Source organism: Plectrocnemia conspersa, unplaced genomic scaffold, assembly GCF_051122295.1.
Source record: "Plectrocnemia conspersa isolate PC_06_02 unplaced genomic scaffold, ASM5112229v1 ptg000006l, whole genome shotgun sequence".
NCBI classification, from domain to species: Eukaryota; Metazoa; Arthropoda; class Insecta; order Trichoptera; family Polycentropodidae; genus Plectrocnemia; species Plectrocnemia conspersa.
The window spans coordinates 12,620,877-12,633,300 of record NW_028277170.1 but is presented as its reverse complement, the minus strand read 5'-3'; positions in this window follow the sequence as shown (position 1 = coordinate 12,633,300).

Genomic DNA, 12,424 nt, shown 5'->3' with positions numbered 1-12,424 from the left:
TGAGAAACAGCTGCCGGGAGGCCTAGATATTTATTGTAGTATAGTTTAAAACATAGAGTAGTTTAGAAACATTAGTTTTCAAAATATTGATAATTATAATTTTAAAAGAAAATAATATTAGTGCATATGTTACAACAAGTAGCTTCAAAGTTTTAAATGTAAAAAATATTGTTGTATGCTAAAATAGTTTTAGTTAAGTAATGTATAAAAAGAACGTAAATATGTATTTTGTTAAATATTCCAAGTCCTTCTGGTATTTGATTAAGTACAATGTGTGGTCAAATAGACATTAAATCACCGTGCCAGAGATAAGATTGCCAGGCAACAAGGGACGCTTACCAAGGAAGACGGCGACTTAATTGTTCTCATCTCTAGGTAGAAGAGGTATACGGGATATGGTCGTGTCTATCTAGAGGTGTGTATACGACTGATTCTAGCATCCTCGTGTAACGACTTTTAACGATACTTTTTTATTTTTTGATGGTAATGAAGTGAACGAATCACTTGACGATAAAAAATAATCTGCATATATATATATATATATATATATATATATATATATATATATATATATATATATATATATATATATATATATATATATATATATATATATATATATATATTATATATACTTGTCATATTCACGTTCTTGCGGTGGGTTAGTATTAATGATATTCATTAATTGCCCATTTTCCGGGGACGCGTCATTTGTGTCTGTGTTAATGTGATTGTGTGGCAATTAGGGCGGTAAACTGATTTTTTCGCTCGTGTAGACTCCAAAACCGGAAGCCAAGACTTTGATATTATGATGCTGTCATCCCGTTTGTTCATTGCAATATGTTTATGGATTTCTATTTTCTGTGCTTCACGTCTTGTAGGAACAAACGGATTTTTAACCTTAGCTACAGTCTTTGTGCTGCTAAAATCAAGTTGTGTTAAGCCAGAGCAGAATTGTTATTTAATTTTTTTCATTTTGTGTTCTTTTTCTCGGTGTGCGATGCGCCTGTTAGACTGTCCAATATAAACTGTATCGCAATTTTCACAGGAGATTTTATACACACCTTGGGATTTATGTTTATGTGATTTTTTTCATTTGGAAGCTTTGAACTAATTTTGTGTTTAAATTGAAAAATAGGTCGGATATCGTGCTTCATCAGGGCTCTTCCGATCTTTTCCGCCATCCCTCGGATGTATGGTAGAAGTGCATGTCCTATATATAAATAGTTTTTCTGGGTTTTATTTTATTTTCTGTTGTCTTAAAATTTTATTTTCTGATTTACGGTGTAGAGTTCGGCGTTAATATGTTCTTGGTCAGCCAAAACTCTGGCTCTATTGAGTAGAGAGTTTGCTACTGATTTAATGTGGTGGGAATTCACATGTAGATATATGTTAGTGTATGTATTTTTTCTGAATACTGTATATATATAAAAATATGCAAAGCTATACAAGTAGTGTTGCCATTCATAACATAATTTTAATTCAAATAGGGATTTTCTGCATTGGCTGAAAATAAATTAAAATATTAACCCAGTTTTGTGATAAAAAATAACCCTTAATGGTTTTTTCATCTAAAATACTACGCAATTTATAAAACTTGTGATATTAGACAGTTCATCCATTGTAGGTACATATAGTACCCACAATGGATGTAGCGTTATGATGCGTATACCGTGGATTGATTTGTATATTTGTGTATAAATCGTTGTTTTAAAATGGCTCGCTCGCCAATACCAATAATTATGCACACTCAACTATCAATTTCCATCGATTCTTTCAAATCAATATAGTGTATCGTTCATTATTAGAGCGAAGGCGCTTCCGCTGTTTTCAATAAAGGCAAGCAGCCTGTCGCTCGACGTGCTAAAAAAGCGCCATTTGCATATCTTAGGCAAATTGCTGACAAAGTAAAAGAACGTAAACAAAATACAGGTCGCCTTTGCCTCGGAAAGCTTACAAGCTAAAGCTTAATTTCGACCCCATGGCTTCCTTCGGCTGGCTGCCACTGTTGCTGCTCTTACTCGAAAAGTATCGCGTTTCACCCCCATCGTACTATACACCCTTGTGCAGTGAATTGCCGTTAAGACTACGACACATGCTCTCGTAGTATAGCGTAGCCGACGACCGAATCGCTCGATACTTGCATTATATGAAGAAAGTCGTTAAAATATTGATACCATTTAACATTGGTCATATTTGTAGGTTTCAATATAGGTTCTGTATCTCGTTTGCTTAAATCTAAATTAACAATTCATGTACTTTTATAGAATATGTCTATTTTTATTAACAATATTATTTTATTTATATTAACAAAGTAAACAAATCTCGAATCGTTGATGCTCCTTTTTGGTCTAATTAACAACAGGATTTATTTTTGTCTATTACTACGCCTTTTGTTTGATATATCACAGCAGAATCGCATTCTAATTGAAATAATTAAATTAATTTAAAAAAATGACGAATTCCTCAATTATTAATAATTCTTTTAAGTAATAAAATGTATCGCATTATGTAGCATTATACACGTGTTCTATTAAATAGTGACTCCTAATTCATTATTTAAATTTCTACACGTTTATTTCGCAACAGCCTAGGGGAAATTAGCATAGGACAGAACTGACGAGATGAATTTAGGTCAAGAATAATTATTAATAATCTAATATACTCATACGTCCCAAGTATGCATATTCGATCCTCTCAGCTCGATGCTAACTTGCATCCATTATTCAAGCGGCGTCAGCTAACAATGAGCTTTTGAAAAGGCTTTACGTGTCTTGGAGATCTCTCTTCGGCCGAGTTTAGTTTTTATTCGCGACAACCAGTGACAATTTATTGCGTGGAAGCTCCCGCCTGACTTGGTTGCCAACACTACATTTGCATCCATTACGAAACTTATTAATTAACTAGGGTATGTCGGGTGTACATTCCGCTGTGTGTATTTTTCCGCGTTTTACCTACCTGTGAAACAAGGACCCCACCGAGCCAGAGATGAGTCCTAATTAGGCTAATTCTGCTACCTTCTCTCGAAATGGCTCTGCTTTCAACGTTGCGAGAACTTGGGAGAAAGCATTTAGGAGACGGTGGAAAAATTTAGTAGTTAATAAATTGTTATATCAGCGTCATTATATTTAGAAGCTTTAAATGAAGAAACATCGAGGCATTTACGATCTTGCTAAATTAAAGGCACGTGTTTTTTTATTATCAAGTTTGTTATTCAATATACGTAATAGTATACTTTTTGGAAGTACACTCGGTTCTCTTTATATGCGGTTTATATTTCAAGAAGCATTTTTTATAAGTAACTATTTTAGACCATTTTGACATGTCAAAAGGGTAAGAAATTCGAAAAATTTCCAGGACAATTCAGCTAATCTATATTTGGAACATCCTAATGTACAGGTACTATTTCTTCCACCCAACACAACAAGCATCATCCAATCATTGGATCAAGGCATAATTTCCACAAAAAATATTACATTAAGAGCACCTATCGATATAAAGTGGATAAACTAGATAATGAGTCAGTGACAGAAACTGACATTTAGAAAAGTTTTTCTATGTTGCGCTGTTTAAATCATGTTGCACATGCTATCTTTCAAATAAGACCCCAAACTTTAAATTCTTGTTGGAAAGCAAATTGCCCCACTTGTGTTAGTCAATGAAACCAACCAAACGTCGTCAGTTTTAGATGAAATAAATTCTTTAGCACATGAAATTTGTGGGGAAGGTTTTGAAACATATACCAAAAACGATGTAGACGAATTAGTACTTGAGGATACTATCATGAATGACAAAAATATCATCGGTATAACTCTTGATACCGAACAAGAAAACGACAGTCACCCTCACTGCAAGTGTAATTCGAGAAGGTCTTCAACTTTCGAGTAAATTGGCAAACCATTTCCTTGAAAATGATGATAATTCTAGACGAGCATTTAAGTTTCAACGCGAGCTTCAGAATTGCATTTCTGAATATCAGGAATTGTACAAAAAATTAGCAAAGCTTAATCACTGATTATATTATCAAAGGGAAAAAATCAACATGCGTAGTTTAGGCTAATTTTACTTGTGAAGAATCATTATCTTCAGGACATAGATCTCTTCTACTGATGAAAGTGATTTCGAATAAGTTCGCAAATTATGCCGAGCACTCTCATATAGCGATGATAATTCTAAAGAAAAAAATGTAAAAAAGGATTAACTTTATTGTATTTTTTTTTATTTATAGATTTAGAAGAAATATGTTATTATATTTTTCTGAAATTAAAAAAACTTTTCTGTGCGATTTTCGGTAGTTTTAACTCCTTGGATTAGTGTTATGCGTTTTTAGAAAATTACTGTTATATAGCGATGCTAATTCTAAAAAAAAAATATTGTTAGCGTTTTTATAAAAATATGAATAAATATTTTAGAAGAAATATGGTAAGACTAATTATTTTTCTGAAATTGAATAAACGTTTTTTATGTGATTTTCGGTATATTGTAACTCATTGATTTATTTATTTGCGGTTTTAAAATATTATTGAACGTATCCTTTATTTTTATTCGTGCTTATTCGCTTTCCTGTGGAACGTATCTACCGCATAAAAAAGAACCGAGTGTAATCGTAAATATGATTTTTTTTTCTTGAGAATTATCAACGTGTTTCAATCACACGTTTTCAATTTATTATATTCAAACAAGATTTTTGCTATTTATTAAAAGTGACAGCTTTACATAACAGCAACATAATGTTAAAAATTCCGTGTTTTTTTTCTTAATATTTGACACAAGCTAGCATATTATTACCTACTTTTTTAATGTTTATTTTATAATTTTTATATAACAATGATTATAATTTATTAAATATGTAACCGCATAAGCTTTATTCTTTATTATCCGGTGTCGTCTTTATTATATTAAATATTGAGCTTTTTATAAAAAATTAAACATCTAATACTTTTAGCAATTATATACTCCACCATCTTTCTCTACAATTATTCTCCAAAATAATGCATTTTTAGAGACAATAAATACTTAATTGACATTTTTTATTTGTTTTTGTAAAATACTTAAAATTGTTGCAGTGATCTAAAGAGATGATAGTCGTTTAGAGCATAGTCTAGAAAAAAAGGTGGTTATGTAAGAACTTCCCAAGAAAATTCATTATTATTTTTATAGCCTTCTTCGACATGAAAGGGCGAGCGTTATATCGGTTTAAAATTACCCTTCTTTGATTTATAAAGCTGAGCACATTGTGTGTTTGACTTAACTGTTTGTCCATAATTCATAATAAATTAGGCCCTTCTTATCCAACCAAATGCATAATATAACCTTCTTATGGTGTAATATTGTTCTAAGGATTGCAATTTTGGGTTCATTGGCGTTCAAGAACTGCCTTTACTGTACAACACGACTAAAATAAATATTTCTGTTCTAGAATCATCAATAATTATAGTCTATTTATTTTCAAGAGTCAGTGCGCAAGAACATTGTTTAACGCGTAATCAAAATGTGCTCTTAAATTTCTGCCTTGTGCTTGGTCGTTCTCAATGAAACGATTGATCTTACGGCGAACGACCAATCACAGGGCAGAAATTTAAAAGCATGTTATGATTACGCGTTAAACAATGTTCTTGCGCACTGACTCTTGAAAATAAATAGACTATAGTATATTTGGATACGCTGCGTGTGGTATGCTCTCATACTATTTATGAATTACCCAATTTCCGCAAGCTAACACCACACTATTTTTAAATGTCTGTGAACTGATGTAGACCATACATTGAGCTTTTGTGCTAGCCCTATTAGCGTTTTTTTTTTTATTTGCTTTGATGGAAGCCTTGATATCCTCCCTTACAACCTCCAAGGACTATCCGTTCTGACGTATATCTAAAAGATAAAAAATTCCTAAACAAAATTCCTTGAACCATATTGGCCACTTAATAAATAAAATATTTGATTTTCGTATTTTGCTCTAACAGTATTTAAATATAAATATTAAAAAAATTAAAACTGATTTATAATATAAACAATAGATAATTATAGATATAGAAACAAGAACATTTACATTTTACCTCATAGATAAAACTTAGGATATTTTTTTTAAATTCCTAAGTCAAATATATTAAAAAAATTTAAAAATATCAATGCATCTAATATTTCATATTTTATATAACTTGAAAAATTGTTAGCATCAGAAGCAATAATAATAAATTTAATTTATAATAAATATGAATTACCTAATTAAATAACTATTTATTTGTAATTGGTAGCAATTATATATTTATATAAATATACACATATGATTTATTCATTAAAACATTACTACATTTATATTTATTCTAAATATTAAATAATGTATGTCCCACTGTAAATTTATTAAATATAATTTTAGGATTTAAAATAATAGATTTAGAAGTGTGAAAAATTAGAAATGTATGATTTTTTAAACGAAATCTAAAAATTAATTTTAATAAAAATCAGACGGAATTGTTATATTTTTATTAGTAACATTAAAAAAAATGTATATTATCGTTGATAATAAAAATAAATGTATTATATAAAAAATATGTATAAATATATTATATAATTTCCTGATTCTTGATTTAAATTAATTTTATTTACAGTATACAGATAAATTTAGAATAGCATTTGAAAAACTAAATGCGGAAGTTTAATAAAAAATATTAGTAGAAGTGTTTAAAATTTTTAGTAATATTAATACTTTAATTTTTTTTACAATAGCGGCTGAATTTATTGTTTAGTACAAAACTCTTATTGTTGCTAAATTTATCAGTGTTAAAATATTCGTAGAATAATGAATTAACAATCCGATCATTTTTGAAACTCGCATATGAATCTAGTGTAATTTTATAAATTTGTATGTAAGAAAGGTTTAATTTTAGTCATAATATATCGATTTAAAGGTCCTTAATCAAGATTAAATTATGGCATGAAACCAAAGTAAGACCACTCTTGTTTCTCTTTTTGTCCGTTAGCGTGGAATAATTTCGCTTTTTGTCTTTTAGCGTGGAATAGTTCTTCGTAAAAATAGGTGAAATGGCTTACTCGTTCCAATATATCGTTGACAGGAAAAATTTCTTTTCACTATGAGTAAAACAAAGGATTCACAAAAACGATATGTAGTGCTGACCATTGTCAACTCTCGCGGATTGTAAACTTGAAAGCATAATAAGGTTTTCAATGAAATTTTTACATTCTACAATATTTATGGATTACCTAATTGTACATGTATTTTCTTTTTTCATATTTGTAAAAGTAAAAAATAAATATGTATGGTCACTTCTAAGTCAATAATAAATATTATTTATTTAATTAAATAATTTACTTTGTGTAATTAATATCAAAATTGCATTGGAATATTTAAAAAAAATCTTCTAGCGGTATCAACCGATGGATAAATCACTAAGGGTTAATAATAACAATAGACTTAAATTCCGCTTTGTTGTGCAGTGTGTATTTTTAAAAAAATTTCAAGCGACAACTGTTTGTAAAATCCGAAATATGTCATCAAAATTCTATTATTCAACAATATTTTCGAACTGTTAAATAGGGATTTTCTGTCCCTTTTATATACACCGCTCTCACTACTCACTTAATCTCTTGTTTTGGGCTTTATTTTTTTACTGAGTTTTGCGAAATATTGTAGAAGAATAGCCGGATAAATTTAAATTAAAATAACCTGGTATCCGTTTAAAACAGCAGTGTAATCGGTTCCGGTTCTACCTGGGTTGAAAGGCATAGGTACAACCACTGTTAATAGCTTAACGACCGGTGTTTATTTGCCAAACTTTGCTTGGTGACCGGGTGATTTCACGGAAAAATGGTAAATGATTATCAATTGAATATTAAATTAATTGTTATTTTGCAAATAGTTATTGTTAATTTACAAAGAAAATTAAAAGACTTATGATACAACCTAATATAATATGTTAACATGAATAAAAAATTATAAAGGGGAAAATTTTATATATAATTTAAAATATACATACAAAAAAATTTTTTTTTATTTCATTGCAGCTGTCTTATTAAAATATATTAAATAGAATTAAAGGATTTAAAAGCTATGCATTTTAATAATTTTATACTAAATTCTAAAAAAAGCTATAAGTATCAATACATGTTTAGTTGTTATAATATTATTTATTTTCAAGGAAAAGGTAGGATTAATAAAAAAATTAGAGGATTTCTACGACTATGTAAGACCGAGGATCTTTAAATTAAATTAAATTAAATATAAGCCGAAGAACGTTCATAAGAGCAAACATGCATCTTGTCAGTATATAGTATGGGTTAAAATCTGTTCTTACTGAAGAGATGAACTTCAGTTTGCTAAATCCATATACCGGATAAGCCAAACTAAAGTTTTTGACTGAACAGAACCATTCACGCTGTAATATTTTTTATGGTTCTGATTAAGGATAATTAATTAAATCCTTTTTACTACAGTGTAGGTATATACGTAGTTAAATTCTCAGAGAATGCCTTTATATATATATATGAATATATATGTATGTACATACATATATTATTTTTGGAAACAACACTCGAAAACTGACGGCGCAATCTGTCACAGTAGACATATTTCGCGGCTCTGTTTTGTTGTTATTCGTATTCGTAACTCTTCTCTCGTCGTGGTTGTTTTACCCACAGGGTTTTAAATCAATGAAATATTACATAAGGAAAAATGTGATTTCATTTTTGTTGAAAAAAAAACAATAAATATTATACATGTTACATTTTTGTTTTACAATAGAAATTATTATCCAATTCACATGTATTTACATATATAAAAATAATCTTCAAAGGAAAACAGCAAAGACGCAAAAGAAAATAATTGTAAGGATGTTACGAGAAGAACGTTTTATTCAGAATTATCCTAACATCGATTTGCTTAATAAATTCGCGATATAGTAAACATTTGTATAAGTATAACTTTGTGTTTATGTATTTTTTAAATCCACATATTAGAACGTAATTAAAATTATTTATATAATATATCATTAAAAAAGTTATGCCTTTTTATAATTACGTTTTTCTACACATAAATTAACCCCGTTTAAATATTATATTACTACTATGCTTGTTTTAGCTCTTTTAAGTTCAAGTTTTTAGTGCATAATTATTAAAAATATTTTAAATTTATTAAAGGTATTATTTATTTATTTTATTAATTTATTTAGCTGTTGTATTGCTAATTGTTTATACATAGTATACTTTTGATAATACTTACGTTTCTATATTCATACATTTTAACACAATGCTTGTTTACAAGTCTATTAACTCCATTTGTAAATGTAAAGGCACTGATTTCACCTTCACGTTAATTGAATAAGGAATGTATTAATAATTTTATTATGCTTTTGCATATATGGGAACCTGTCGCTAAATACATCGTTGTTTTACAAAAATCCAGTAAGAAATGTACAAAAAGTTTTTTTAAGTTGGGTCAAGCGTTGTGCATTTTTCTTGTTTTGGTGTATTTTCAGATTATATAGTACATTATATCGGATTATATAGTATAGTAACAACACAATCCATATAAAGCCCTGTAACTTTCTGTTCTTATCTTCAAATTTTCATCTTCTTACATATGTATTATACATGATATGATAAATAATTATTGAATACGATAAAATAAGTTTAAAGCTAAGCTCTTTTACCTTAACAAATAAACACGTGCATCTAAAAATAATTTTGAGATACAACTTTACACAGCTGAAATAACTATGGTTAACATGAGCAAACAATACGTACAATGTAATGAATGCATTTCTCGATTGGTTAATAGTCAGAATAGCCATCTCACTCTCGCTCTAAACGTCATGCCGTTGTGCCAACAGTACCATCTCATTCTCAATTTTATCGAGTGAGACGGCACTGTTGACACAGCACAGCTTGCGATAATTCTGTCTCGAAGACCACAGAAGACGTTTTTCCATGTTTTGAACAATAACCGGAATTTAAACCACCCACCTGGAAGTTCTATACTCTCAAAACATGTCATAAATTTGCTGAATTCTTCTTTACTTTAGGATTCTCTATCAATCACATAAAGAATTACCACTAATACTTGAGAGTTGATTGGTAACGACAAATTCAGTTTCAGAATCTATTTCTCCAAGTTCCTCGACGAGTAGTCATTATTTTACTGTTATTTGTATAAATATAGTTTTAAATATAAATCACGAAACAGATTTTCTGACCCCAGGGTCATCAAATTATAAGCCAGAAACCTCTGGGTTAAGTTTATGTTATATATCACCAATTAGACAAAAAAGTCGTAACTATTACGAAATATATTAAGCGCTTGAGATATTGTGCGTATAAATGGTTGAATAAAATACATAAATCTCATATATCAAACGATAAAATTCGCAAAGTGCAATCCTAATAAATACAAAGGCTAATTGAACAATGGAGCATATTCATTGTTTTTATGAAAATGAAAATTTCAATGAAAATTCCATATTCTAAATGAAGAGTAATAAAAAATATTTGTTGATTAATTTTTATGAATTTAAAAAAAATTACAATTATATTGCATGTTCCTGTATGTATAAAATGTAAAAAATCCTAAAATATAATATTTGGAATAATACTACTACATACAAGGACAGTAATGGCGAACCTATGACCCGCGGGTTAGACACTGACCAAAGCAGGCTTTTTAAATGACCCACGCGTTGATTTTTATAAACTTATTTTTTATATAATAAAAGAGAGAACAGGCACTTAAAAATATTACAAAAAAATAGTATATATATCGAATGTCAAATTTATAAAAAAATATTTCCAAGTGGACCTTGGCTGGCTGATTTTCTATGGCATGGTTTCCCAAACTATGTTCCGCGGAATACTAGTGTTCCGCGGATCCAAAATAGGTGTTCCGCGGAGCCTAAATAGATATTTCACAAAAATTTGGAGTAAATTAAAAAAATTGTTAGTCTTGCTCCATTAAAATTGTAAATAAATCTGATAAAAAAGCTTGAATACGAGCTCCTAATACATTAAAATTGTTCATAAATCTGATAAAAAAGCTTGAAAATATGTGTTAAATATTCAACATTGATGTGTATAAATTCTGGAGGGAAAAGTTTCATATATAAAAAAATAAAAAATTTAACAACCCAAAATCATCAGAGTTATTAGGAATTATATTTATTTGAATTTTTATGTTTATTAATTAATATTTATTTAATAACATTTTTTTTATTTTTATTTATACTATATAAAAAATAAGGTAAGTGTTCCGCCAAAATTTTCGGATTTGCCAAGTGTTCTGTCGCTGAAAAAGTTTGGGAAACCCTGTTCTATGGTATCACTGCACCTGTGTATGATTTTATATCGTATCAATGTAAAACGTCGTGTTTCGTAGTAAAAAATAGTTTTTAACCATTCACCTTTCCCCCTTTTCAAATGACGCCACTGACTTAGTGACCCACGAGCTAGTCCAAAAAAAATAATGAACAAAATTTGACACACTTCTCAAAAAGGTTCGCCATCACTGTACTAGGATATTATATTTCACTTTATATAAATTGGATTATATAAAATATCAATATTAAATACATAATATTTAACATTAAAATACTATAATTGCATTTAACTATTTTTCCTCTTGTTCTTAAATATATTGTACGTTTAATCTTAAATTATGTTATTTGTTATTTTTTACATAGCCCCAACGTTCATTAAAAGAATGATTCTGGAAGACGTTCTGAAGCCCAAATCTGGAATTCCTTGAGAATAGTAATTTGAATAAGTACTTAGCGATATACAACTTTCTGCAAGAACTAAGCGAATCGTATCCCAACGCTCCTAAAACCTCTTAAAAACCTTTTTTTAATCTTTTCGACTAAAAGAGAGTATTTGCTTATTCAGGGATTCCCAATTATAGATACCGATTCAAGAATGCTATGAGCTAAGGTGTCATAGAGGAGGCGAATAACTTACGGATCGTCAAAGTGAAAAGCGTTCCTCATAACAAAGCCAAGCACCTTGGAAGATTTATCACAGTCATATATGTGTAGAGAGAACCTCCACTTGCTCTCAAAAGTGATTCCAAGATATTTAGTGAAGGTTCTTCTAGTTAAAATGTTCTAACCGAGATCATAGAAAGAAAATGACACAGTATGCCACTTTCTGACAATAAAGGGCAGCTGGTTAACGGAAGCCCATCTCCATAGAATCTAAATCACTCTGTAGAGAGAAGTTCGCAACAGATCAAATGCATTTGCACAATTTTAAATCACCTGCGTACAGAAGAAAATTTGAACTGCCGTATTTATGTCATTATTAAATAGCATAAAGTGCAGAGGGCCCAGGTTGGACCCTTGAGGAACCACCAAAGGGGTGAAATATTCTTTCGACAATCAGCCGCCATAGGTTACAAACTGTCTACAATCATTCAAATAAATTG